This window comes from Eleutherodactylus coqui, chromosome 1 (assembly GCF_035609145.1).
Source record: "Eleutherodactylus coqui strain aEleCoq1 chromosome 1, aEleCoq1.hap1, whole genome shotgun sequence".
Taxonomy (NCBI): Eukaryota; Metazoa; Chordata; class Amphibia; order Anura; family Eleutherodactylidae; genus Eleutherodactylus; species Eleutherodactylus coqui.
The window spans coordinates 4038326-4062835 of record NC_089837.1 but is presented as its reverse complement, the minus strand read 5'-3'; the positions used below and the strand labels follow the sequence as shown (position 1 = coordinate 4062835).

Genomic DNA, 24510 nt, shown 5'->3' with positions numbered 1-24510 from the left:
ATCTGGTGTTCACACGGAAAATCTTATGAAGTCGTGGTTACTTTAGAGATACTGAGGAAAAACATATGTTCCCCATTTTGCATAGTTCTCTGCGTTACCCAGGAAACACCACGGGAGGCAACCATGCGACGTTTCCTTTATATAAAATGACATCAGGAAGTGAGAAAATTAGATTACGTACATAAAATTTGGACACTAATTCTTATGCGCTTAGAATTGAATAATCGAGTTGGGACCCATTAACTTTTCATATTTATGACACAATCAATGCTTGTGCCAAATTTCATGTTTCTATGACACTGGAAAGTGAGACATTTAGATTATGTACGTAAAATTTGGACGCTAATTCTTTTGCGCATAGAATTGAATAATCGAGTTGGGACCTATTAACTTTTCCTATTTATGACATAATCAATGCTCGTGCCAAATTTCCCGTTTCTATGACACCGGAAAGTGAGAAAATTACATTCCGCATGTAAAATTTGGACGCTAATTCTTTTGCGCAATAGAATTGAATAATCGAGTTGGGACCCATTAGCTTTTCCTATTTATGACATAATCAATGCTCGTGCCAAATTTCCTGTTTCTATGACACTGGAAAGTGAAGAAATTAGATTCCGTACGTAAAATTTGGACGCTAATTCTTTTGCGCATAGAATTGAATAATCGAGTTGGGACCCATTAGCTTTTCTTATTTATGACATAATCAATGCTCGTGCCAAATTTCCCGTTTTTATGACACTGGAAAGTGAGAAAATTACATTCCGCACGTAAAATTTCGACGCCAATTCTTTTGCGCTAGAATTGAATAATCGAATTGGGACCCATTAGCTTTTCCTATTTATGACATAATCAATCCTCGTGCCAAATTTCCCGTTTCTATGACATTGGGAAGTGACAGATTTAGATTATGTACGTAAAATTTCGACGCCAATTCTTTTGCGCTAGAATTGAATAATCGAGTTGGGACCCAATTACTTTTCCTATTTTGGAGATAATCTATGCTCGTGCCAAATTTCATGTTTCTACGATATTGCGAAGTTGGAGAACTTTTGGCGAGTCAGTCAGTGAGTCAGTCAGTGAAGTCAGTCAGTGAAGTCAGTCAGTGAAGTCAGTCAGTGAAGTCAGTCAGTGAAGTCAGTCAGTGAGGGCTTTCAGCTTTATATATATAGATCTCTCACTTCCCAATGTCATAGAAACATGAAATTTGGCACAAGCATTGATTGTGTCATAAATAGGAAAAGCTAATGGGTCCCAACTCGAATATTCAATTCTATGCGCAAAAGAATTAGCGTCCAAATTTTCCGTACGGAATCTAATTCTCTCACTTTCCGGTGTCATAGAAACATGAAATTTGGCACGAGCATTGATTATGTCATAAATAGGAAAAGCTATTGGGTCCCAACTCGATTATTCAATTCTAGCGCAAAAGAATTAGTGTCCAAATTTTATGTACATAATCTAATTCTCTCACTTCCTGATGTCATTTTATATGAAGGAAACGTCGCATGGTTACCTCCACGTGGTGTTTCCTGGGTAACGCAGAGAACTACGCAAAATGGTGAACATATGTTTTTCCTCGGTATCTCTAAAGTAACCACGAGTTCATAAGATTTTCCATGTGAACACCAGATAAACACCAGTACCAAATTAACTCGGGCGAAGCCGGGTATACCAGCTAGTAATTATATATAATCCTCCTGGGGGCAGGAGATGTGGACCCCCTGTATATCTATATATATTAAGCTGAAAGCCCTCACTGACTGACTGACTGACTGACTGACTGACTGACTGACTGACTGGCCAAAAGTTCTCCAACTTCCTGATGTCGTAGAAACATGAAATTTAGCAGAAGCATAGATTATCTCCAAAATAGGAAAAGTAATTGGGTCCCAACTCCATTATTCAATTCTAGCGCAAAAGAATTGGCGTTGAAATTTTACGTACATAATCTAAATCTGTCACTTCCCAATGTCATAGAAACTTAAAATTTGGCACAAGCATTGATTGTGTCCTAAGTATGAAAAGTTAATAGGTCCCAACTCGATTATTCAATTCTATGCGCAAAAGAATTAGTGTCCAAATTTTACGTACGGAATCTAATTCTCTCACTTCCTGATGTCATTTTATATGAAGGAAACGTTGCATGGTTACCTCCACGTGGTGTTTCCTGGGTAACACAGAGAACTATGCAAAATGGTGAACATATGTTTTTCCTCAGTATCTCTAAAGTAACCACGACTTCATAAGATTTTCCGTGTGAACACCAGATAAACACCAGTACCAAATTAACTCGGGCGAAGCCGGGTATATCAGCTAGTATATCTATATATATATATATATATATATATATATATATATATATATATATATATAATCCTCCCGGGGCAGGAGACGCGGACCCCCTGTATATATATATATATAATCCTCCCGGGGCAGGAGACGCGGACCCCCTGTATATATATACATAATCCTCCGGGGGCAGGAGACGCTGACCCCCTGTGTGTGTGTATATATATATATATATATATATATATATAGATATATATATATATATATATATATATCTCGTCCTGGGGCAGGAGACGCGGACCCTCTGTATATATGTACATAATCCTCCTGGGGCAGGAGACGCGGACCCCCTGTATGTGTGTGTGTATATATATATATATATATATATATAATCCTCCCGGGGCAGGAGACTCGGACCCCCGGTATATATATATTCGTCCCGAGGCAGGAGACGCGGACCCCCTGTATATATGCATATATAATCCTCCTGGGGCAGGAGACGCGGACCCCCTGTATATATATATATATATATATATATATATTTTTATATATATATATATATATATATATATAATCCTCCCGGGGCAGGAGACGCAGACCCCCTGTATATATATATAATCCTCTCGGGGCAGGAGACGCGGACCCCCTGTATATATATATATTGCTCCCGGGGCAGGAGACGCGGACCCCCTGTATATATGTATGTATATGTATATATATATATATATATATATATATATATATATATATATATATATATTCCTCCTGGGGCAGGAGACGCGGACCCCCTGTATATATATATAATCCTCCCGAGGCAGGAGACGTGGACCCCCTGTATATATATATAATCCTCCCGGGGCAGGAGACGCGGACCCCCTGTATACATATATAATCCTCCGGGGGCAGGAGACGCGGACCCCCTGTATGTGTGTGTATATATATATATATATATATATATATATATATATATATAATCCTCCCGGGGCAGGAGACGCGGACCCCCGGTATATATATATTCGTCCTGAGGCAGGAGACGCGGACCCCCTGTATATATGCATATATAATCCTCCTGGGGCAGGAGACGCGGACCCCTGTATATATGTATATGTAATCCTCCCGGGGCAGGAGACGCGGACCCCCTGTATATATATATAATCCTCCTGGGGGCAGGAGACGCGGACCCCCTGTATATATATATATAATCCTCCTGGGGGCAGGAGACGCGGACCCCCTGTATATATATATATATATATATATATATATAATCCTCCTGGGGGCAGGAGACGCGGACCCCCTGTATATATGTATATAATCCTCCCGGGGGCAGGAGACGCGGACCCCCTGTATATATATATAATCCTCCCGAGGCAGGAGACGTGGACCCCCTGTATATATATATAATCCTCCCGGGGCAGGAGACGCGGACCCCCTGTATATATATATATAATCCTCCTGGGGGCAGGAGACGCGGACCCCCTGTATATATGTATATAATCCTCCCGGGGGCAGGAGACGCGGACCCCCTGTATATATATATAATCCTCCTGGTGGCAGGAGACGCGGACCCCCTGTATATATATATAATCCTCCTGGGGGCAGGAGACGCGGACCCCCTGTATATATATATATAATCCTCCTGGGGGCAGGAGACGCGGACCCCCTGTGTGTATATATATATATATATATATATATATATATATATATAATCCTCCTGGGGGCAGGAGACGCGGACCCCCTGTATATATGTATATAATCCTCCTGGGGCAGGAGACGCAGACCCCCTGTATATATATATAATCCTCCTGGTGGCAGGAGACGCGGACCCCCTGTATATATATATATATTCCTCCCCGCGTGGCATCCAAGTTTGACCTAATACTGAGCCCGTAGATCCCTGGCTCTTCCGCCCCCCGTCACTCGCAGGCTCCACATTGTACTACAATGGATAGGCATGTGGGAATGGTTTCTGCCGGCGCAGCGGGCTTGTGGGACGTCCTTCTGCTATTGGTCTCTTGCTAGTGACATGGCAGCAGCCTATTGGTGGGCAATTAAGGGATCCTCTTTCCTATTGGCCTGTAGTCTTTTTGACAATTGGTCCTGCTTTACAGGCCTGGCGCTGTGCCCACGCCGTGTTGCCCCGGAACCCCCTGATGACGTCACCCTCAGCGGCGGTACATGTTGGGGGGGCTCACTGGGCCACTCGGTGATGCCGGACCGCGGCCTCCGGTCATCAGGTATTATATCACACGGGACATACGGCTCTTCGGTATGTTTAACCCCTTCAGGTTGGATCACTATTTTCGCTGTGCTTCATCCTCCCGGTCCAGGAGGCACATCACGCCGTTGGCGCGGGAGGAGTTGTATGTGCTAACGGCCCCATTCACTGCAGCGGTACACATCGGGACGGGGAGAGACTGCGGCTCGTTCCGGGGGTCGCCATGGTTACCATTGATTTCCGTTGCTGTTTTCTGAAGCTTGACTTTTTGTTTATCGGCGGTTGGGCTCATTTATTGGGGGGCTGTAGCTTTTATTACTACTATTTGGGGGCGCTTTCATCTTTTTGATCCCTTTTTATTCCAATTGTTTGGGAGGCAGACACTAACGGAAGCCGCAGCGCTGGCGTCTGGCTGTATACCCTGCGGGTAAACCGTTCTACACATGGCGGTATGAGATATGTGCAGTGTGTAATAGGGAAAGGGGTTAACGCTTACGACAAGCTTTGTTAACTCTTCATGTACTCATTCAGCGCCCGCAGAAGCCGGTGATCATTTCACTGCTTGTACTGTATGCTGCAATACTTCAGTATTGCAGTATATAGTGATTGTTGATGTCGCCTCGGTATATCTACGTGCGGCATCCTTCAGCTCCAGGCTGCCACCCTCGCCCACCGGCACCCTCTGTGGGACGCGCTCCCCCTCCTGCTGACTGCTTAGATGTCTGGTCAGCCTTGGCCACAGCATCTAAGCAGTTAACTGTCGCAACCAGCAACAGCTCTGACCAGGGAGTAACCGGCGGCTGTCAGGCCGCCGCTGGGCGTGGCTTCAGCTCCTGTGCCGCCCCGTAGACAAAGCAGGACCGTGGGGCGTGGCCTCAGCTCCTGCGCTGCCCCGTAGACAAAGCAGGACCGCAGGGCGTGGCCTCAGCTCCTGCGCCGCTCTGTATATACTGCAGGACCGTGGGGCGTAGACTCAGCTCCTGCACCACTCCATATATACTGCAGGATGGCGGGACGTGGCCTCAGCTCCTGCGCCGCTCTGTATATACTGCAGGACCACGGGGCGTAGACTCGGCTCCTGCACTGCTCCGTATATACTGCAGGACAGCAGGGCGTGGCCTCGGCTCCTGCGCGACTCTATATATACTGCAGGACAGCAGGGCGTGGCCTCAGCTCCTGCACCGCTCCGTATATACTGCAGGACCGCGAGGAGTGGCCTCAGCTTTTGCGCCACTCTGTATATACTGCAGGACCGCAGGGCGTGGCCTCGGCTCTTGCGGCGCTCTGTATATACTGCAGGACCGTGGGGCGAGGCCTCGCCTCCTGCGCCGCTCCGTATATACTGCAGTACCACAGGGCGTGGCCTCAGCTTTTGCGCCGCTTCGTATATACTGCAGGATCGTGGGGCGTGGCCTCTGCTCCTGCACCACTCCGTATATACTGCAGGACCGCGGGGCATGACCTCGGCTCCTGCACCGTTCCATATATACTGCAGGACCATGGGGCGTAGCCTCAGCTCCTGCTCCGCTCCGTATATATTGCAGGACAGCAAGGCGTGGCCTCGGCTCCTGCACCGCTCCGTATATACTGCAGGACCGCAGGGCGTGGCCTCGGATCCTGCACCACTCCATATATACTGCAGGGCGTGGCCTCGGCTCCTGCACCACTCCGTATATACTGCAGGATGGCGGGGCATGGCCTCGGCTCCTGTGCCGCTCTGTATATACTGCAGAATGGTGGGGCGTGGCCTCGGCTCCTGCGCCGCTCCGTATATACTGCAGGATGGTGGGGCATGGCCTTGGCTCCTGCAACGCTCCGTATATACTGCAGGATGGTGGGGTGTGGCCTTGGCTCCTGCGCCGCTCCGTATATACTGCAGCATGGTGGGGCGTGGCCTCGGCTCCTGCGCCGCTTCGTATATACTGCAGGATGGCGGGGCGTGGCCTCGGATTTTGCGCCACTCCGTATACACTGCGGGACGTTTATAGTCGCCTGGCGGCCCTGCAGCGGTAAGTTTGGGTCCAGCAGTTATTTAACCTGACCGAATAAAGCTTCCTATGCCTGCGAGCAGTGCGGTGTCTGTCCGTCTGGTCCTGTAGGCACCGTGCATCCATCTGACCCAACCGTTCCAGTGCGTCTGCATCCTCCTGTAGTAGACATGATGATTAATTAGCATAAAATGTCTATTGATTTGTATAAACTAGATGTATTACGCAACTGTAGTGATTTAACTCTGTAGAGGCTAATGGCTGCATAATCTCATTATGGTAATTGCTGGACAATGGCATGGTGAAAGATGTGTGCTATAACGTTAGCCTAATGTAAAGCTCCTCTGCAGCCTCTTAAGGGTTAAAATCACATTGCTATACTGTAAGACTGAAGAACTGTATGCACATTGGGCGTTTTCCCAGCCCTCCCCCACCCTCAACTTCTGAGACAAAGAAGCTACTTTTGCCTGACCACTTGTTGAGGAGACAAAGACTGGCTCATACACTGGACTTGAGAGGGGTGTGGGGAGGGGCGGGGGATTCTATATGGCCCAACGAATGAAAACCTATATATGTTACTGATGTAATGTGTTATACGCCCATAAAGGGCAGGTATTATGTGTTTCAATAAAATGAGGGTCTGAGCAATGTACCGCCCAGATCCAGTTTAGACCTGAGACTTATAGCTTGTGTCTTACTAGTTGTTATAAGGCGTGTGCATGCCTCACTACATACTTAAGAAGCTACAGAATACCCCGAAACCTGCTGGAGAAAATAGCATCCAGATTAGTGGCGTCCCTGGGTGGGCGAGTAGACTTGTGAACAGTCATAGTCTGGAAAATAAAGAGATCGGCAGATAACACGCAGAACTCAGGGGCCCGAAAACCTACAGAACACGGTAAGATTGCTTTACGTTAATCTACCTGTGTGAGCTGACTTCTAACTGTTAATCTTCCTATCCCTAACCCAGAGTGCAGACAGTCACTGAAAGACAGGTAATAGCTTTAGTTCTGTCTACTTGAGATTACCACCGTGTAACCTGTCTAGGGGTATTCTGTATGCTGTGAATGTTGTGTTTGAGACAGTTAAAGACTGTGTACACAAGACCAAGAGACAGATTCTGTGAGGGTTAATTTTTTTAGTAGGGCGGACTTGAGCTGTATAGCAGGACATAGTGTGTGTTCCTATACGCTCTAAGGGAGCACACCCGGGGCGCACTCTCCTATGTAATAGTGCACGGTTTGCCCTAATACACTTGGAGAGCGAGGCCAGGAAATTTTAAAAAATAGGTGTTTTACTTGTATGATCAAGCACGTTATGTTCTCATATGTGGAAAGGGATACGCGGGGGTTATAGCCGTGGTGTGAGACGGCTGGATACTCCAGATACTGTTGAGGTCTTTTTCACTGAATATAATCGTCAGTCTTTGTGTATAGCCAAATGTCCTGTTTAAAGGATTCACAGTGTTTGTTACTGCTAGAGGGTGGGCTGTTACACAGATAGGTGAGACGTATTCCTTTAAGCCACTGACAGTATTTCCCCAGTAAACCCGTCTGTTCCTTTTGTTTTCTGTTATAGAGTTAATGTGCATTGTGATTTGCGAGGAAAGAAGAGATTCTAATGGGAGGATTTGAGAAAGGTGGAATCTAGTAAAAGAGTTTTACTGTGTCCAGAGATTTCATATAGGATAGAATGAGCAGGCAGAGTAGAATACGGCATAGATCCAGGTTGTCCAGGAATTCCAGAGAATGGAGAACAAAGCAAGCAAAGATAAGGGGCATAGAGCATGTGACTTAGTTACTGAAAGAAAGGAACAAAGTTTTCAGAAGATAAGCAGGGGGCCTGGCAGACAGAAAGGTGCTTCAGATTGCTAAAAGGTGGTATAACATAGAAAAGGGATTCACAAGCAGAATTGGGTGGGGGAGGAGGTGAGAAGGTAGTGGGGGATGTGTATTGCCTGTATCATAAACAATGTAATGCCTTTGTGTTGACTACTACCCCTTCCTATGATGACGGCCACGCTTGCAATGTTTAAAACCCCACATAGTGTGACTCTGCAGCAAGTGTGGGAGCCCCGCCCTCACCCTGAAATTACTCCCCCCCCCCATGTGCTCACTTTCAGGGTGTGTGATGTTACTTCCGGCCATTCCAATCTGAGACAGGACTAAGCCCCGCCCCTTCCTCCTCCAGCAGCCATCTTGCCTCACCTGGGAGATTTGTAGCCCCGCCCTTTTCTGCCTCTGGCAGCCATTTTGCTGCACTTGGGGAGGCCTATATTCCCCAATGCCACTGTATCCAGTGCTAACATCATGATTGTCTGAAGTAAGGTTTTGTTTGACCAGACTTTGTTACGCTCCAAGATGTGGCCACTTTGGATGTGTGATAAGTTCAGGGAAACAAACCTTTGTGGAGATGCAGCTTGGGACATAGTAGATGACTAAGCTGGTTTATAGCGCATGGAAGATTGGAGTTGATGCATGGGGGGCAGAGACCAGGAATACATGACAGGGGACGCTCTCTCATGTTCCCAGGGGCTCTGTTTTCCACTGCCCGCTTCTCCAATGGATGTTCAGACAGATGATGTTACGGAAGGCTCCTACAGACGGAATAATTTCCCTATAGTCACCCAGCAAACTTTTTCACACAATTTGCCAAAAGTAGTCTTGGTTTTTATGTGAGAAAGAGGGACTGAATTACTCAGAGTAGGATGTTAATTCATCCGCATTTAGTTTTATTCCCTATGTCTTTGTATATTCTAGTGTCAGTCTCTACTGAAGCTATAATTTTATCCAGAGAGTGTAGTCAAACAGTGTAATTCCCTGAATGCCATTTTGACTGGGTGGCTGTTAATAGGCTCCCCCCCCCCCCCGTTGCTTGTGTTGCGCCCCTTGTGTTAGAAATGCTAACTGCACAAAAAAAAAAATCTAAAGGATATTTTTGCTCAGACTTTGCTGCATACAATGGCACCTTGACCTACAAACTGCTTGTTTTTGTGCCTCTTGGTTTCCTTTGTCAACATTTTACTAGTTTGAACCCGACTACTCCTTTTTCAATTGAGTATTCCGGTTCAAAAGGGGGAGGCATACGTGATCTAGGTCATAGGTGATCTAGGTTTTGTAGCAAAAATTATTTATTTCCTTTTTGTTTAAAAAAACCCAATAGCTGATCTACAAGATTCTGATCCATATGGAATAGAACATCAACATGATTATTAAGTACTGATGCAGCAAGAAACTGTAGGTATTGTCAGACAGTGACCGGCAAAGTGCCGGAGGGCCGTTACATTTCGCCTAGGATGCTCTCCCATGTGGCTTTAGGGAGCACTTGAGCAGATACGTGCCCCCAGCAGCCTGGGCTCGGTGGAGGAAGCCGGCAGTATGGTGTCAGTAACATTAAGTTACTGACACGTTGTAGTGTGTAAGTGGCTCCAAGCCACATAATCAGGGCCGGCTTTTCCTGGAGTGGTCAAAGCGAAGGGTGGGATGGCCACTCCACGTACCAGGTGAGGCTGGTACCAGGCCATATAAAAGCTTGTGAAACCTCTGCATAAGGAGGAGCAGACTGGCTGTGAGCAGCAAGCAGTGTTTTTGGCAGTGAGTAGTCAGGACAGATCTGTGTATAGTGAGCGCTCAGACGAGCCGGATTTACTTTCTGTTGGCCTGATGTTAAGGCCCGTTTTGCTTCATTTTGTGCTGGAATAAACCCAGGCGAAGCCTGGACTAAAGACTTTATCCCATGTGTCACTGTCTCTGACTGCTTATGCCCAGGTTGCTACCTTATCCTGACGCTAATCTCTCACAGATGGTGTTTGGATGTGGGCAGCGGTCTTAAAGAGACATACACCAGTTAATGGACATTTTGCTGCAGCAGCTGGAGAACCATTGCTAAGGGCAACCGCCCAAGAGAGATTGACTGGAGAGTGCTGTAACCCCCATGTCCTGGGTGAAAGCTGCAACAGCGCAGCAATCCGACACGGCCAAGATGGAGGAACTAATGAAACAGTTGACGCTGATGACGGCGACCCAGCAAAAGGTCCATGAGAGCTCAGGCCGAAACTAATGCTCTCCTGGTGGAAGCCAATCGTTTAGCCTTGCAGGAGCAACAACGGGTTAACCAGCAGCTGCAAGAGCAAGTCCTGGCGGTGGCGCAAAGTGTACAGAGGTCGTCTGGTTCGCTTCCCACCCCCCTACCGCGGTACAGGCGTCCTTGCAAAAGATGACACCCACAGACGACGTCGAGGCCTATCTTGCTGTCTTTGAAAGAGTGGCGGAGAGGGAGAAGTTACCGGTGACTCAGTGGGCTGAGGTAGTGGCGCCTTTCCTGATGGGGGAACCCCAAAAAGCCTATTTTGACATCAGTGAGCAGGATGCTAAGGACTATGCCAAACTCAAGGGTGAGATCCTGGCACGCTTGGGAGTGAATACCAATGTGCGGGCCCAACGGGTGCACAACTGGACTTTTGCTGACCACCTGCTAGCCCGCTCCCAGAAGTATGACCCGTTCCACCGGGTGAGAAAGTGGCTGCGACCGAAGGAGTCGACCCCGGCGGAGATGGTGCAAAAAGTTGTTCTGGACAAATTCATCTGATCGTTGCCCCCCCCCCCCCCCCTGCAATCCAGCGCTGGGTGGGACAAGGGGGCCCCAAAGATGTGGAACAGCTCGTGAACCTCGTCAAGAGGTATAAAGCCACAGAGGACTTATTGCAAGCCGTGCCTCCTGGACGTTTCAACCCAGGGAACAGCAAGTCGGACGGAGCATCTGGTAAGACTGTTCCTTATGTAAGGGGTGTCAAAAGTGCCCCAAAAGGAGGCGGCTCAGAGGGGGGATCGTTTGGGACTGAAGAGGAGTCCCAAATGGACAGTCCGGACCCAGGTAGAACCCCAAGGAGACCGGGGCCCCATGCTGTGTTGGCGCTGTCATGACCCCGGGCATATTGCCGCCAACTGTCCACTCACAGTGGAGCCAATGGACTGTGACTCAGCCAGGCGGAGGTCAATGTTCGCCCGGCCAGTATGCTTGGCAGAGACTGTGTCAGAGACTGATCGACAATTATGTCACATAAAGGTGAATGACTTTGCAGTGACAGCTCTACTGGACTCAGGGAGCTTGGTTACGCTGGTGCACTCCAGTTTGGTTGAGTCCACAACAGTCACCGGCCGTCGCATGGGGGTTGTGTGTGTGCATGGGGACACCAAGCAGTATCCTATTGCCCTTGTAAGACTTGAGACTCCGTGTGGACTTGCCACTCATGAGGTGGGCGTCGTAAGGTTCTTAATGCACACCTTGATTCTCGGGAGAGACTTTCCGCTATTTTGGGACTTGGGTCATCTACAAGTAATGTTCATGATTATGCAAATGTGTATGATGTGTGTCCAGAACCGTTTGACCCTGAGGGTACGGGTCCGGCAGTAGGGGTGACCCAAGAGAATGGGGATAATTTTCCCTTAACAGTTCTGGCAGGTGAGACGGAGGTACAGGACGAAGTGGTTGCCATGCCTGACATAGAGGTCTCACGTGCCAATTTCGGAACTGAGCAGCTCCGAGACCCCACCTTAGTAAAAGCCAGGGAAAATGTTAAAGTACTAAATGGGGAGCCTCAATTCCCAGGGGCTGATACTGTGTTCCCACACCTGGCAGTCAACCAAGAATTGTTGTATCAGGTTGACAAGGTCCGTGGGGAGATTGTGGAACAGCTGGTGGTACCTCAGTCCTATCGTAGGATGGTCTTAGACCTGGCGCACAAGCATGTGCTGGGAGGTCATCTCGGGAGCGAAAAGACTAGGGAACGCATCCTTCAGCATTTTTTCTGGCCGGGGGTACATGGTGATGTAAAACGTTACTGTGATTCGTGGCCGGAGTGTAAAATAACGGCTCCTATGCCCCATTACCGGAGTCCCCTAGTGCCCTTGCCCGTTATAGAGGTGCCGTTTGAGTGGATTGCAATGGACCTAGTCGGCCCCTTAGTAAAGTCTGCCAGGGGTCACCAACATATATTAGTGGTTGTAGACTATTCCACCCGCTACCCCCGAAGCCGCTCCTTTGCGCAATACTTCATCAAAAGGTATTGCAAAGGAACTACTTCATATGTTCTCCCGTGCGGGTATACCAAAAGAGATCCTGATGGATCAAGGAACCCCTTTTATGTCAAAGGTCATGAAGGAACTGTGTAAGTTGCTGAATATTAAGCACTTACGGACGTCTGTGTACCACCTACAGACAGATGGTCTTGTTGAGAGATTCAACAAGACCCAAAAGGCTATGCTAAAAAGGGTAGTCAATAAGGATGGGAAGGATTGGGACTGTCTGCTGCCATATCTAATGTTTTCAATCCGTGAAGTCCCACAATCCTCCACTGGGTTCTCTCCATTTGAGTTAGTTTATGGTAGACATCCCCGGGGGCTCCTTGATGTAGCCAAGGAGACCTGGGAGCACGAGTCCACCCCCTACAGGAGTGTTATTGAACACATCTCTCTTATGCAAGACCGAATTGCGGCAGTCATGCCCATTGTTAGGGAACATTTACAGCAGGCCCAAGAAGCCCAAAGCCAGGTATATTGTGATAGATATGATGATTAGTTAGTATAAAATGTCTATCGATTTGCACTAAACTAGACGTATTATGTGTGTTTTGTGACTTCAGCCTAATGTGAAACTCTGCTGCATAAGGAAAGAGTTAAATCACAATGTTATGTTATTGCTTGTATTCAATACTGAGTGTTTTCCCAGTCCTCCCCATCCCCCACACAGAATCTTCTTCAACAAAGAGATATCTACTTTCAGTTTCAGATTTGAGCACATGTTTGTAAGACAAAGACTTGCTTATACATTGGAGTTGAGAGAAGGTGGGCAGGAAGGAGGGGGGATTCTATATGATCCGACAAATGAGAATCCTATATGTTACTGATGTAATCTGTTGCACGCCCATTAAAGGGCAGGTGTTATGCTTTACAATAAAAGGGGCCGTCTGGGTGTCTCTGCCCAGAGAGCCATTTTGGATATGAGATTGATAGCTTGTGTCTGATCTGCTCGATGATGTGTGCACACTATACAATTTGGAAGCTACAAAATACCCCGAAACCTGCTGGAGAAAACCATATCCAGTTCAGTGGCGTTCCTGGGTGCGCGGGTGGATCTGTGAGGTCAGAGCCTGGAACGTATAGAGACCAGCAGATAGCATGCGGAACTCAGGGGCCCAAAAATCTGCAGAACACGGTAAGATTGCTTTATGTAAAATCTACCGATGTGAGCTGATTTCCAACTGCTAAACTGCCTGTATCTGAACCAGACTGGACCTTCCCTGAAAGGCAGGTAATAACTCTAGTTCTGTCCACCCGATTATCACCATCTTACCTGTCTAGGGGTATTTTGTATGCTGTGGCTGCTATGTCTGAGACGGTTAAAAATTGTGTATACAAGATTAAGAGATAAATTCTGTGAGGGTTAATGTGTCAGAAGGGCGGACTCGGCTGTTTAAGTCTGAGGGAGCACGCCGGAGAGAGACACTTACTCCTAGGCAACTAGTGTATGGTTAGGAAGATTTATGATACGCATATTTACCTTTATGATTGAGCGTGTTATGTTCTCATATGTGAAAAGGTATATATGCGGGAATTATAGCTGTGCTTTGTGACGGCTGACGTCTCCAGAAGCTCTTGGTCATTGAAAATAATCATCAGTCTTTGTGTGTGTTTCAGACAGTTTAAAGAATGTGCAGTGTTTATTATTGGGGGGGGGGGGGGTTGCTGATAAGAGAGTGGACTGAAGTTAAGCCACTGAGAGCATTTCTCAATTAACCCTTCCGTTCACTTTGTCTTGTATTTTGTAGAATTAATGTGCATTGTAATCTGAGTGGGAAAGAGAGGTTATATTGGAAGGATTTGAAGAAAGCAGATTTTACAAGAGAAACACTACTGTGTCCAGAAACTTTGGATAGGATTGAATAAGCAGGTAGAATAGAATGAGGGATCAGTACAGGATGTTTTGGAATATGCAAAACACGTAGAAACGTTTTACAAAGAAAAGGATCAGGAAAAGTTGCAGAAAGAAATGTCAGGTTATAGACAGATAAGCAGAAATGAGTATGGTAAGATAGGCTGTAGAAAGTTTTCAGAAGACGAGCAGGAAACCCAGCAGAAAGAAAGGTGTTTTAGCTAGTTCTTTGGTATAACGTAGTTAAGAGATTGAAGAGGGGAAAGCATGTAGTGGGGTATGTGTATTGCTAATAAACAATGTAATGTCTTTGTGTTGACTACAGCCCCTCCCTGTAATGGCGGCCGCGCTTGCAATGTTTACAACCCCACATAGTGTGACTTTGCAGTAAATGTGGTGAGCCCTGCCCCCACCCTGAAGTTACTTCCCCCCGTGTGCTCACTTTCAGGGTGTGTGATGTTACTTCCGGTCCCTCCCCATCCGGGACAGGACCTGGCCCCGCCCCTTCCTCCTCGAGCAGCCATCTTGCCTCACCTGAAAGTGCTGCTGCTCCTGGCCCTGCCCCTTCCTCCGGCAGCCATCTTGTCTCCCCTGGGAGATTTGTAGCCCCGCCCCTTTCTGCCTCTGGCAGCCATTTTGCTGCACTTGGGAGGCCTATATTCCCCAATGCCACTGTATCCAGTGCTAACATCATGATTGTCTGAAGTAAGGTTTTGTTTGACCAGACTTTGTTACACTCCAAGATGTGACCACTTTGGATGTGTGATAAGTTCAGGGAAACAAACCTTTGTGGAGATGCAGCTTGGGACATAGTAGATGACTAAGCTGGTTTATAGTGCATGGAAGATTGGAGTTGATGCATGGGGGGCAGAGGCCAGGAATACATGACAGGGGACGCTCTCTCATGTTCCCAGGGGCTCTGTTTTCCACTGCCCGCTTCTCCAATGGATGCTCAGACAGATGATGTTATGGAAGGCTCCTACAGATGGAATAATTACCCTATAGTCACCCAGCAAACTTTTTCACGCAATTTGATGAAGTAATTTAATTTTTTATGTGAAGAAAGAGGGACTGAATTGCCCAGAGTAGGATGGTAATTCATCCGTATTCTTTAGTTTTTTCCCTAAGTCTTTTGTATATTCTAGTGTCAGTCTACACTGAAGCTATAATTATATTCCGACAGGAGAGTGAAAGTTAAACGCTGGACATTCCCTGAAATACTATTACACTGGGTGACGTAAAATTTTACTTGTGTTGCGCCCCCTTGTGTTAAAAAATGCTAACTGCGATCTGAAGAGTAAAAAAAATCTAAAGGATATTTTCGCTCAGACTTCGCTGCATACAATGTCACCTTGACCTACAAAGTGCTTGTTTTTGTGCCTCTTGGTTTCCTTTTTCAACTTGTACTAGTTTGAACGCAATTACTCTTTTTTGCCATTGAGTATTCCGGTTCAAAAGGGGGGAGGCATAGGTGATCTGGGTCATAGATGATCTAGGTGTTGTAGATCAGCTATTGTGTTTAAAAAAAAATAAATAAATGAAATAAGATAAAAAGGAAGTAAATGATTTTGTGCTACAAGGTTCTGAGCCATGTGAAATAGAACATCAGCACGATTATTTAGTACTAATTCAGTAAGAAACTGCAGGTATGCAAACAGTTACCAGAACCCCTGTTGATAATGCATATGTTGAGCTTTTTGCAGATGGTACCAGGGTGAGGATTGATGACTCCACATTGGATATGCAGTGGTCACACAACAAGATGTCCTAGAAGCAGAAACTCTGCATCCGCATGTCTCAGCACAAGAAGCGGAATGGAAGGCCCTCACTGAGGCGAGTAGAGTGGCGAGAGGTAAGACGCAACCATTTACACTGACTCCTGGTATGCATTTGGCATAGCTCATGATTACGGCCCAATATGGAAGGCCAGACAGTTTTTACCTCAACAGGACAACCAATTGAGAATGGTGCAGTGGTACAGAGTCGCATGGAGGCCCTGCTTCTACCTGACAAAGATGAGAGTTCGCACCGATTCCTACACTGGAGAGGCGAGGGACGACACCCTCGCTGACAGCATAGCAAAGGCAGCGGCCCTCAAGCCGTGGAAGAAAGAAGAAAGATACTGACAGCATGAGTCAGTGGTAAAAACTTTGGACATTGACAAAAATTTGGACTTTGATATGCTGAAGACTTTTACAGTTACAAGCCAGCAAGGAAGGAAAGAATAAATGGACTAATATGGGAGCAGCAGAAACAGGACAGTGTGTGGTGAACGGTCAACAGCACTTGCCCACTACAGTTCCTGTATCCCATGATGGCCCAGCTGATGGAGGGAAAGACCCACCTAGTAAAGCAGCAATGACGACGACGCTTGAAAGACGATGGGCGACTTCTAGGTTCTCTGTAGCTGCTGCATCATTTGCCCGGTTTAGCATGCTCTATGCCATAAGTGAGTCAGGGCAGAAGTAAATTTGCCACATCACACTTGCCGGGACCACTCTACCCATTTCAGGGATTGCAAATTGACTACGTTCAGCTCCCACTTGTTGGGAAGTATGAATACGTGCTTGTTGTTGTTGATGTCTTTGCAGGTTGGAGGCTGACCCTGTTACCAAGGAAAACAAGTAGGTAACCGTAAAGAAGCTCATGAACGAGGTAAACTGTGAATATGGGGTACCAGAAGTGATTCAGAGTCAGACAGAGGTATAAACTTCACAGGTGAATGTAACATGTCATGTCTGCTCTGGGTGTATCCCAGGCCTTTTACATACTCTACCACCTTTAGTGTAGTGGAAAGGTGGAGAGACGTAGTGGCACGCTAAAAAGTAAGATACTTAAAAATGACGCCACTTTGGAAAGACTGTCATCCAATAGCCTTATACAGTGTTAGATATGAGCCCGGGGAAGGGGGGGGGGGGGGGGGGTCATACATTATCTCCCTACGAGATTGTTTGGGCTAGCCCCAAGGCTAGGTCGTTACTATCCTCAGTAGTTACAATTACAATCTGATGTGTTGACTGAGTATGTGATTTGCCTTGTTAAAGAACTAACCAAAGCCTATGCACAGGTGTTCTCTTCCAGACTCAGAGGCAGACACTGGGACACATATCTTGCAGCCTGGGGATTGGGTGTGCGTCAAGAAGTTCCCCAGGAAGCACCCTCCTGAGCCCAGATTTGATGGCCCCTACCAGGTGCTTCTGACTACTGCCACAGCTGTGAAACTAGCCGAAAGACTTACATGGATCCACGCTTCATACTGTAAGAAAGCTTCGGATCCGGGAGACCAGTCTTAGTTGTGCCAAAGACATTACTCTGGTTAGGGCTAGTGAGAGAGGAGGGTGGCAACTGGAATCCTTAGTCGGAAGAATATGGGGGTATGGTTACCTTCTGGTATAACTCGTCCAATGCTCAAGTAGCCGCATATTCCTTCCACTATTGTACTGTGGTCCCGTGTCTAGGCGCAAGATCCCACCGCAGGCCAGATTTAGCTCAGTCCAGCTGGTTATATGACTTATATACCCGGGGAATACAATATGTTCGCGCCACTGATAACGTCTGGGGAGAAGATTGCCGTTATTGGGGATTAGTGGGATGTAACAGGAATAGACTAGTCCTATAAACCGCGAAGTGCCTTAAATAAGAAAGATAAGAGCGGGAAATCCCTAATTAGTCGTATAACCCTCCTTGAGAATAATAAGGACAGCAGGTATTGGAAGGCTGAACTTAGTATGTTGCTTGGTTTTAATGCAGTTTTTACACTAACCATGGGAGATCCAAGCCCGGGGGACGGAGGGACTTACAGTCTGGGGACATACCGGTACGGGAGGACAGATCCCTTAGGGAAGTTTAAAATAAGGGATATGGTAGATGCACCCGAATGGAAGCCTTCACTTAGTCCCGTGCCCATAATTAACCCCCTCCGCCGTAAGATAAAGACCTTGACGAACATGATGATCATAGCCGACCCTACCTTTTGAGGACACCTTGACAGTAGCGACTGGCTACTCTGACCAGAATCTCTGGTTGGAGTTGATGAGGTACAATGCTAACAGGAGCACCAAGTCTAACTGTTGCGTGTGCGGTAGTGCCCGACTACACTCGGGGATGGTCCCCCTAAATCCCCCTGTAGATGCTGAAGAGTGGTTTCTTAGTCTCTTCACGAACATTTCCGCTAATTACACTGTCCGTGAGAAGTGGAAGAAGGAATACTCTATAACTACTAAGTGTTTTGCACCGGAGAGAGTATTACTGACTACCCTGGAAACTACACCTGCCAGGCAAATAGGCAGGGTGGAGGGAGATTTTGGGGAACTCACCAACGGGTATTGCTCCTCCTACAGTACGATAGGAGGGGAATGGAAGTAGAATCAGGTCCAGTCCTTAGGAGACGTTTACTGGCTTGGTGGAGACATGAGGTAGAGGACCCGCCTGGAGGGTAATTGGACAGGGGAGTGTGCCTTAGTAAAGCCCTTATGCTCCTCCACATCCTGTCACACAGCATTGAGGATAATGAGGTTACCCCCAATAGTTACTTTATCTCGATCCAACTCAGTCTGTGTTTTGTGGTTATCCTGTCATGTTGGTCTATCCTTGTTTTCCGCATAGGTACGGTGGTTCCTTCCAGTCTTGTCACTAGGTAGTGTAGGGTCAGTGCAGGCGGCCTGGACGTGTTCACCATCAGGACTATCTCCAGGAGGGACATTGGTGTGGGTGAAGATCAGGGAGTCCCACGCCGTGCGTACCTGTGCACGCTACTAGTATTGTAACATTATACTAGAGCGAGAAGAGAGACCCCTGGTGGTAGTTTTGATCTACACGTGTACATTGACGTCATAGGATAGCCAAGGGGGGTACCTGACGAGTTTTAAAATTAGAGACCAAGTTAAAACTAGATTCGAGTCCATTTTCCTGATCATTAGGGTAAATAAACGTTGACTGGATTAATTATGTTTATTATAATTAGCAGCGGTTTATAAATTATACTAGAGATGCCTTATAGGGACTAGTCGACCAATAGGACCTACCTCGACTATGACTTTTCAAAATAGAATGACATTAGATATGACTTTAGCTAAAAAGGGGGGTGTCTGTAAGATGATAGGGGAGACTTGTTGTACCTACATCCCAGACGACACGTGACCCACGGGTAAAGACGCAGTTGCCATTAAGAAGCTGACCGCACTAACTAAAAAGAGCTAACCTTTGGGACCAGCACTCACCATGGATGAGTGGGTGGTAAAGGATCCTGGCACAGACGGGCGTTGCTGTTGTATGTGAACTGATGGTTACCTTTTCTGTTCTAGTCTGCTGTGTTATCCCCTGTGTCAGAGAGACCTGTGAAACTGATGCTGGAAAAGCCGCTCCCACCATGAGTTTGCTGGATGCATCCCCAGAAGGAGTGGACAAGTCCTACACCCCCTTGAAGACCCTAAATCGAACCTTCAATGCACTCCAGTTATAGGGTCACCCACAGAGAACTGTGAAAATTACCTGGGAGAGTTAGAGAATAGACATTTTAAGGGGGGATTGTGGTAGACATGATGATTAGTCAGTGTAAAATGTCTATTGATTTGTATAAACTAGATGTATTACACAGCTGTAGTGATTTAACTCTGTAGAGGCTAATGGCTGCATAATCTCATTATGGTAATTGCTGGACAATGGCATGGTGAAAGCTGTGTGCTATAACGTTAGCCTAATGTAAAGCACCTCTGCAGCCTCTTAAGGGTTAAAATCACATTGCTATACTGTAAGACTGAAGAACTGTATGCACATTGGGCGTTTTCCCAGCCCTCCCCCACCCTCAACTTCTGAGACAAAGAAGCTACTTTTGCCTGACCACTTGTTGAGGAGACAAAGACTGGCTCATACACTGGACTTGGGAGGGGCGGGGGATTCTATTTGGCCCAACGAATGAAACCCTATATATGTTACTGATGTAATGTGTTATACGCCCATAAAGGGCAGGTATTATGTGTTTCCATAAACCTGAGGCTCTGAGCATTGTACGCCCAGATCCAGTTTAGACCGGAGACCTATAGCTTGTGTCTGGTTATTGCAAGGTGTGCGCATGCCATACTACACAATTAGGAAGGTACAGAATACTCCGAAACCTGCTGGAGAAAATAGCATCCAGATCACTCCGTATAACACAGGGGGCGCAGTCGTTCAGTCATCCCACAGAGGGTGGAGCCAACACACCAGGGCGGGTTATGCCCCCCTCCTGTGCAGCCACGCCCCAACCACACCCATTTATGCCCCGCCTCCTGACATGAGTGCAGACGGATGAGCCCGCCGGAGTACCGCCAAATACTGGCTGGTGCTACATACGAGAAAAATAACCCTCAGAACTCGACCCTGTTTGTCCGGTGATGAGAAGAGCAAACACTACACCGCAGTACGGGCGGGCTCACGCCGGTAACCTTCCTGCTCAACTCCATTGTGCTGCCCTCTAGTGGCCGGCCACGGTGTGTCACATTCACATACTGAGTTCAGCTCAGCTTATATAGATAATTCACCAGAGAATGAGCGCAAACACAAAAACCTCCTAAAAACCCTGAATTCCATAAAACCCTCCGTGATTCATCACTTCGAAAGGTTCTGCACCCAACAATCCATAAGGCCGCCTGCACACGGGCGGAAATCCCGCCGCGGAATTTCCTGCGGGATTTCCGCCACTGAAAGTTTGGATAGGAGTGCATTACAATACGCACTCCTATGCAGATGGCCGCGGTTTGGCCGCGCGAAATCTCGCGCGGCAAACAAACCGCGGCATGTCCTATTTTTGTGCGGGGCACGCACTCACCCGGCCGCCGGCTCCGGTCTGCGCATGCGCCGGCTGCGCGGCAGCCGGCCCATGAAAGAGCCGGAGCCGCCAGGCGCGGGTGAGTACGCGCTCGTCCCTGCAGGCGCTCGGGTCGGGTCCCGCGGCGAGAATTCTCACTGCCGGATCCGACCCGCTCGTCTGCAGGCGGCCTTAATGTCTGGATGGACCGGGTGTGCAGGCGCTGCTGAGCCGTGTTATACGCAAGAGCTGCCGGCTGGTGATGGCGGACATCCGCGGTCCCCATCCATTCTATATTAGCGGGGACCGCCCACAGCGTAAGGCCGCAGAAAATAGAACGGCGCAATTTATTTACCGCTGTGGAAACCGGCAATAGAGCCACGGCGCCCCGAGTCCTGGGCGGGGCTTGCAGGAGTTGTGGGGTTCCCATGGTGACGTCTGCGGGGCGCACGGGCCGCATATATTTATATTCCACAACACTTCTGCTCGATTTACAACCTGATTGGTTGTTGGGGTCGGCTGATTCACACTGATTGGTTGTTGGGGTCGGCTGATTCACACTGATTGGTTGTTGGGGTCGGCTGATTCACACTGATTGGTTGTTGGGGTCGGCTGATTCACACTGATTGGTTGTTGGGGTCGGCTGATTCACACTGATTGGTTGTTGGGGTCGGCTGATTCACACTGTTGGTTGTTTGGGTCGGCTGATTCACACTGATTGGTTGTTTGGGTCGGCTGATTCACACTGATTGGTTGTTGGGGTTGGCTGATTCACACTGATTGGTTGTTGGGGTCGGCTGATTCACACTGATTGGTTGTTTGGGTTGACTGATTCACACTGTTGGTTGTTTGGGTCGGCTGATTAACACTGATTGGTTGTTTATGTTGACTGATTCACACTGATTGGTTGTTTGGGGTTGGCTGATTCACACTGATTGGTTGTTTGGGTCGACTGATTCACAGTGATTGGTTGTTTGGGTCGGCTGATTCACAGTGATTGGTTGTTTGGGTCGGCTGATTCATACTGATTGGTTGTTTGGGTCGGCTGATTCACAGTGATTGGTTGTTTGGGTCGGCTGATTCACAGTGATTGGTTGTTTGGGTCGGCTGATTCACACTGATTGGTTGTTGGGGTCGGCTGATTCACACTGATTGGTTGTTTGGGTCGGCTGATTCACACTGATTGGTTGTTTGGGTTGACTGATTCACAGTGATTGGTTGTTTGGGTTGGCTGATTCACAGTGATTGGTTGTTTGGGTTGGCTGATTCACACTGGTTGTTGGGGTTGGCTGATTCACACTGATTGGTTGTTTGGGTCGGCTGATTCACACTGATTGGTTGTTTGGGGTCGGCTGATTCACACTGATTGGTTGTTTGGGTCGGCTGATTCACACTGATTGGTTGTTGGGGTCGGCTGATTCACACTGATTGGTTGTTTGGGTCGGCTGATTCACACTGATTGGTTGTTTGGGTTGGCTGATTCACACTGGTTGTTGGGGTCGGCTGATTCACAGTGATTGGTTGTTTGGGTCGGCTGATTCACACTGATTGGTTGTTGGGGTCGGCTGATTCACACTGATTGGTTGTTGGGGTCGGCTGATTCACACTGATTGGTTGTTGGGGTCGGCTGATTCACACTGATTGGTTGTTTGGGTTGGCTGATTCACACTAGTTGTTGGGGTCGGCTGATTCACACTGATTGGTTGTTTGGGGTCGGCTGATTAACACTGATTGGTTGTTTGGGGTTGGCTGATTCACACTGATTGGTTGTTTGGGTCGGCTGATTCGCACTGATTGCTTGTTTATGTTGACTGATTCACACTGATTGGTTGTTTGGGGTTGGCTGATTCACACTGATTGGTTGTTTGGGTCGGCTGATTCACACTGATTGGTTGTTTGGGTCGGCTGATTCACACTGATTGGTTGTTTGGGGTTGACTGATTCACACTGATTGGTTGTTGGGGTTGGCTGATTCACACTGATTGGCTGTTTGGGGTTGACTGATTCACACTGATTGGTTGTTTGGGTCGGCTGATTCACACTGATTGGTTGTTTGGGGTTGACTGATTCACACTGATTGGTTGTTTGGGGTTGGCTGATTCACACTGATTGGTTGTTGGGGTTGGCTGATTCACACTGATTGGTTGTTTGGGTTGGCTGATTCACACTGATTGGTTGTTTGGGTTGAATATAAATATATGCGCAGGGGCCGTACTTACCTCTTAGTATGGGCGTGGCCAGGAAACCATAAAAAACCAACACAAACACAGGGGAACCTACAATGTGCGGATGAACCCAGCCCTGCGGGGACCAGAGCTAACCACCCCCATGGTGTGTATATGAATGGTACAGCTCCCAGCATCCCTCACATGCGGTAGCACTGCGGGCGGGGCAAATCGCACTATGCGGTCTTCCTGCTGGCGCCGAGTGGAACAGTCCCGAGGAGGAGCGGTGGAGCGCCCCCCAGCGGCCGGCGGTTTGGCCCTAAAAACCATCACTTTCTCGCTTTCCTGTCACATAAGGCCCCGCCCCCTCACATCACATGACACTGACGTCATCACAGGTCCTGTGGTGTCACTTCTGCCCACCGCAGAGCTCCGCCCCCTGATCACATGACGCTGACGTCACCACAGGTCCTTCAGCTGTTATCCGCCGGTCTGTACGGTAGGTGCTCGCGGCGCTCCTCTCCGTTACTTGTTTCCTCCCAGAATGCAGCGCGCGGTGTGTTATCGTCTCGCTGAGAGGTTACTGCGCCCCCCGCAGGGAGGAGGGGACCCCGTACTAGTCAGCCCCACCGGAGCCGCTGCAGAGTACCGGAGGTCGGGGGGGCTCGGCAGTCAGACCCCCTCCTGCGGCGGGCGGACACCCCGTTAGTAGGGACCCAGCGGTGCATTCACCTCTTCATGACGCCCCGCCCGTCATTGGTGGCCCCCGGGCCCCCGCCACGTAACTGTTTGCTGGGCCGGCGTGCTGAGCGGATTTCTGCAGGGAGCCTCCAGTGCAGCGGCCGGACGAGGTATTGCAGGCCGAGCTCAGTCAATGTCATGGTGACCGTGTCGGTGCAGGGGAGATGAGATGGATGAGGGTGACAGGAAGAGCTTCTGAGGGCTCTGCAGTGGGGGGCTCCTGGAGTGACAGGAAGAGCTTCTGAGGGCTCTGCAGTGGGGGGCTCCTGGAGTGACAGGAAGAGCTTCTGAGGGCTCTGCAGTGGGAGGGCTCCTGGAGTGACAGGAAGAGCTTCTGAGGGCTCTGCAGTGGTGGGCTCCTGGAGTGACAGGAAGAGCTTCTGAGGGCTCTGCAGT

General features: G+C 48.2%; 1 pseudogene; it reads left to right on the top strand.

Moving 5' to 3' along the window:
- The first annotated feature begins 23819 nt into the window (after nucleotides 1-23819).
- The window catches only part of LOC136617211 (zinc finger protein 665-like), a 515737-nt pseudogene continuing 515046 nt past the window's right edge, over nucleotides 23820-24510 (top strand).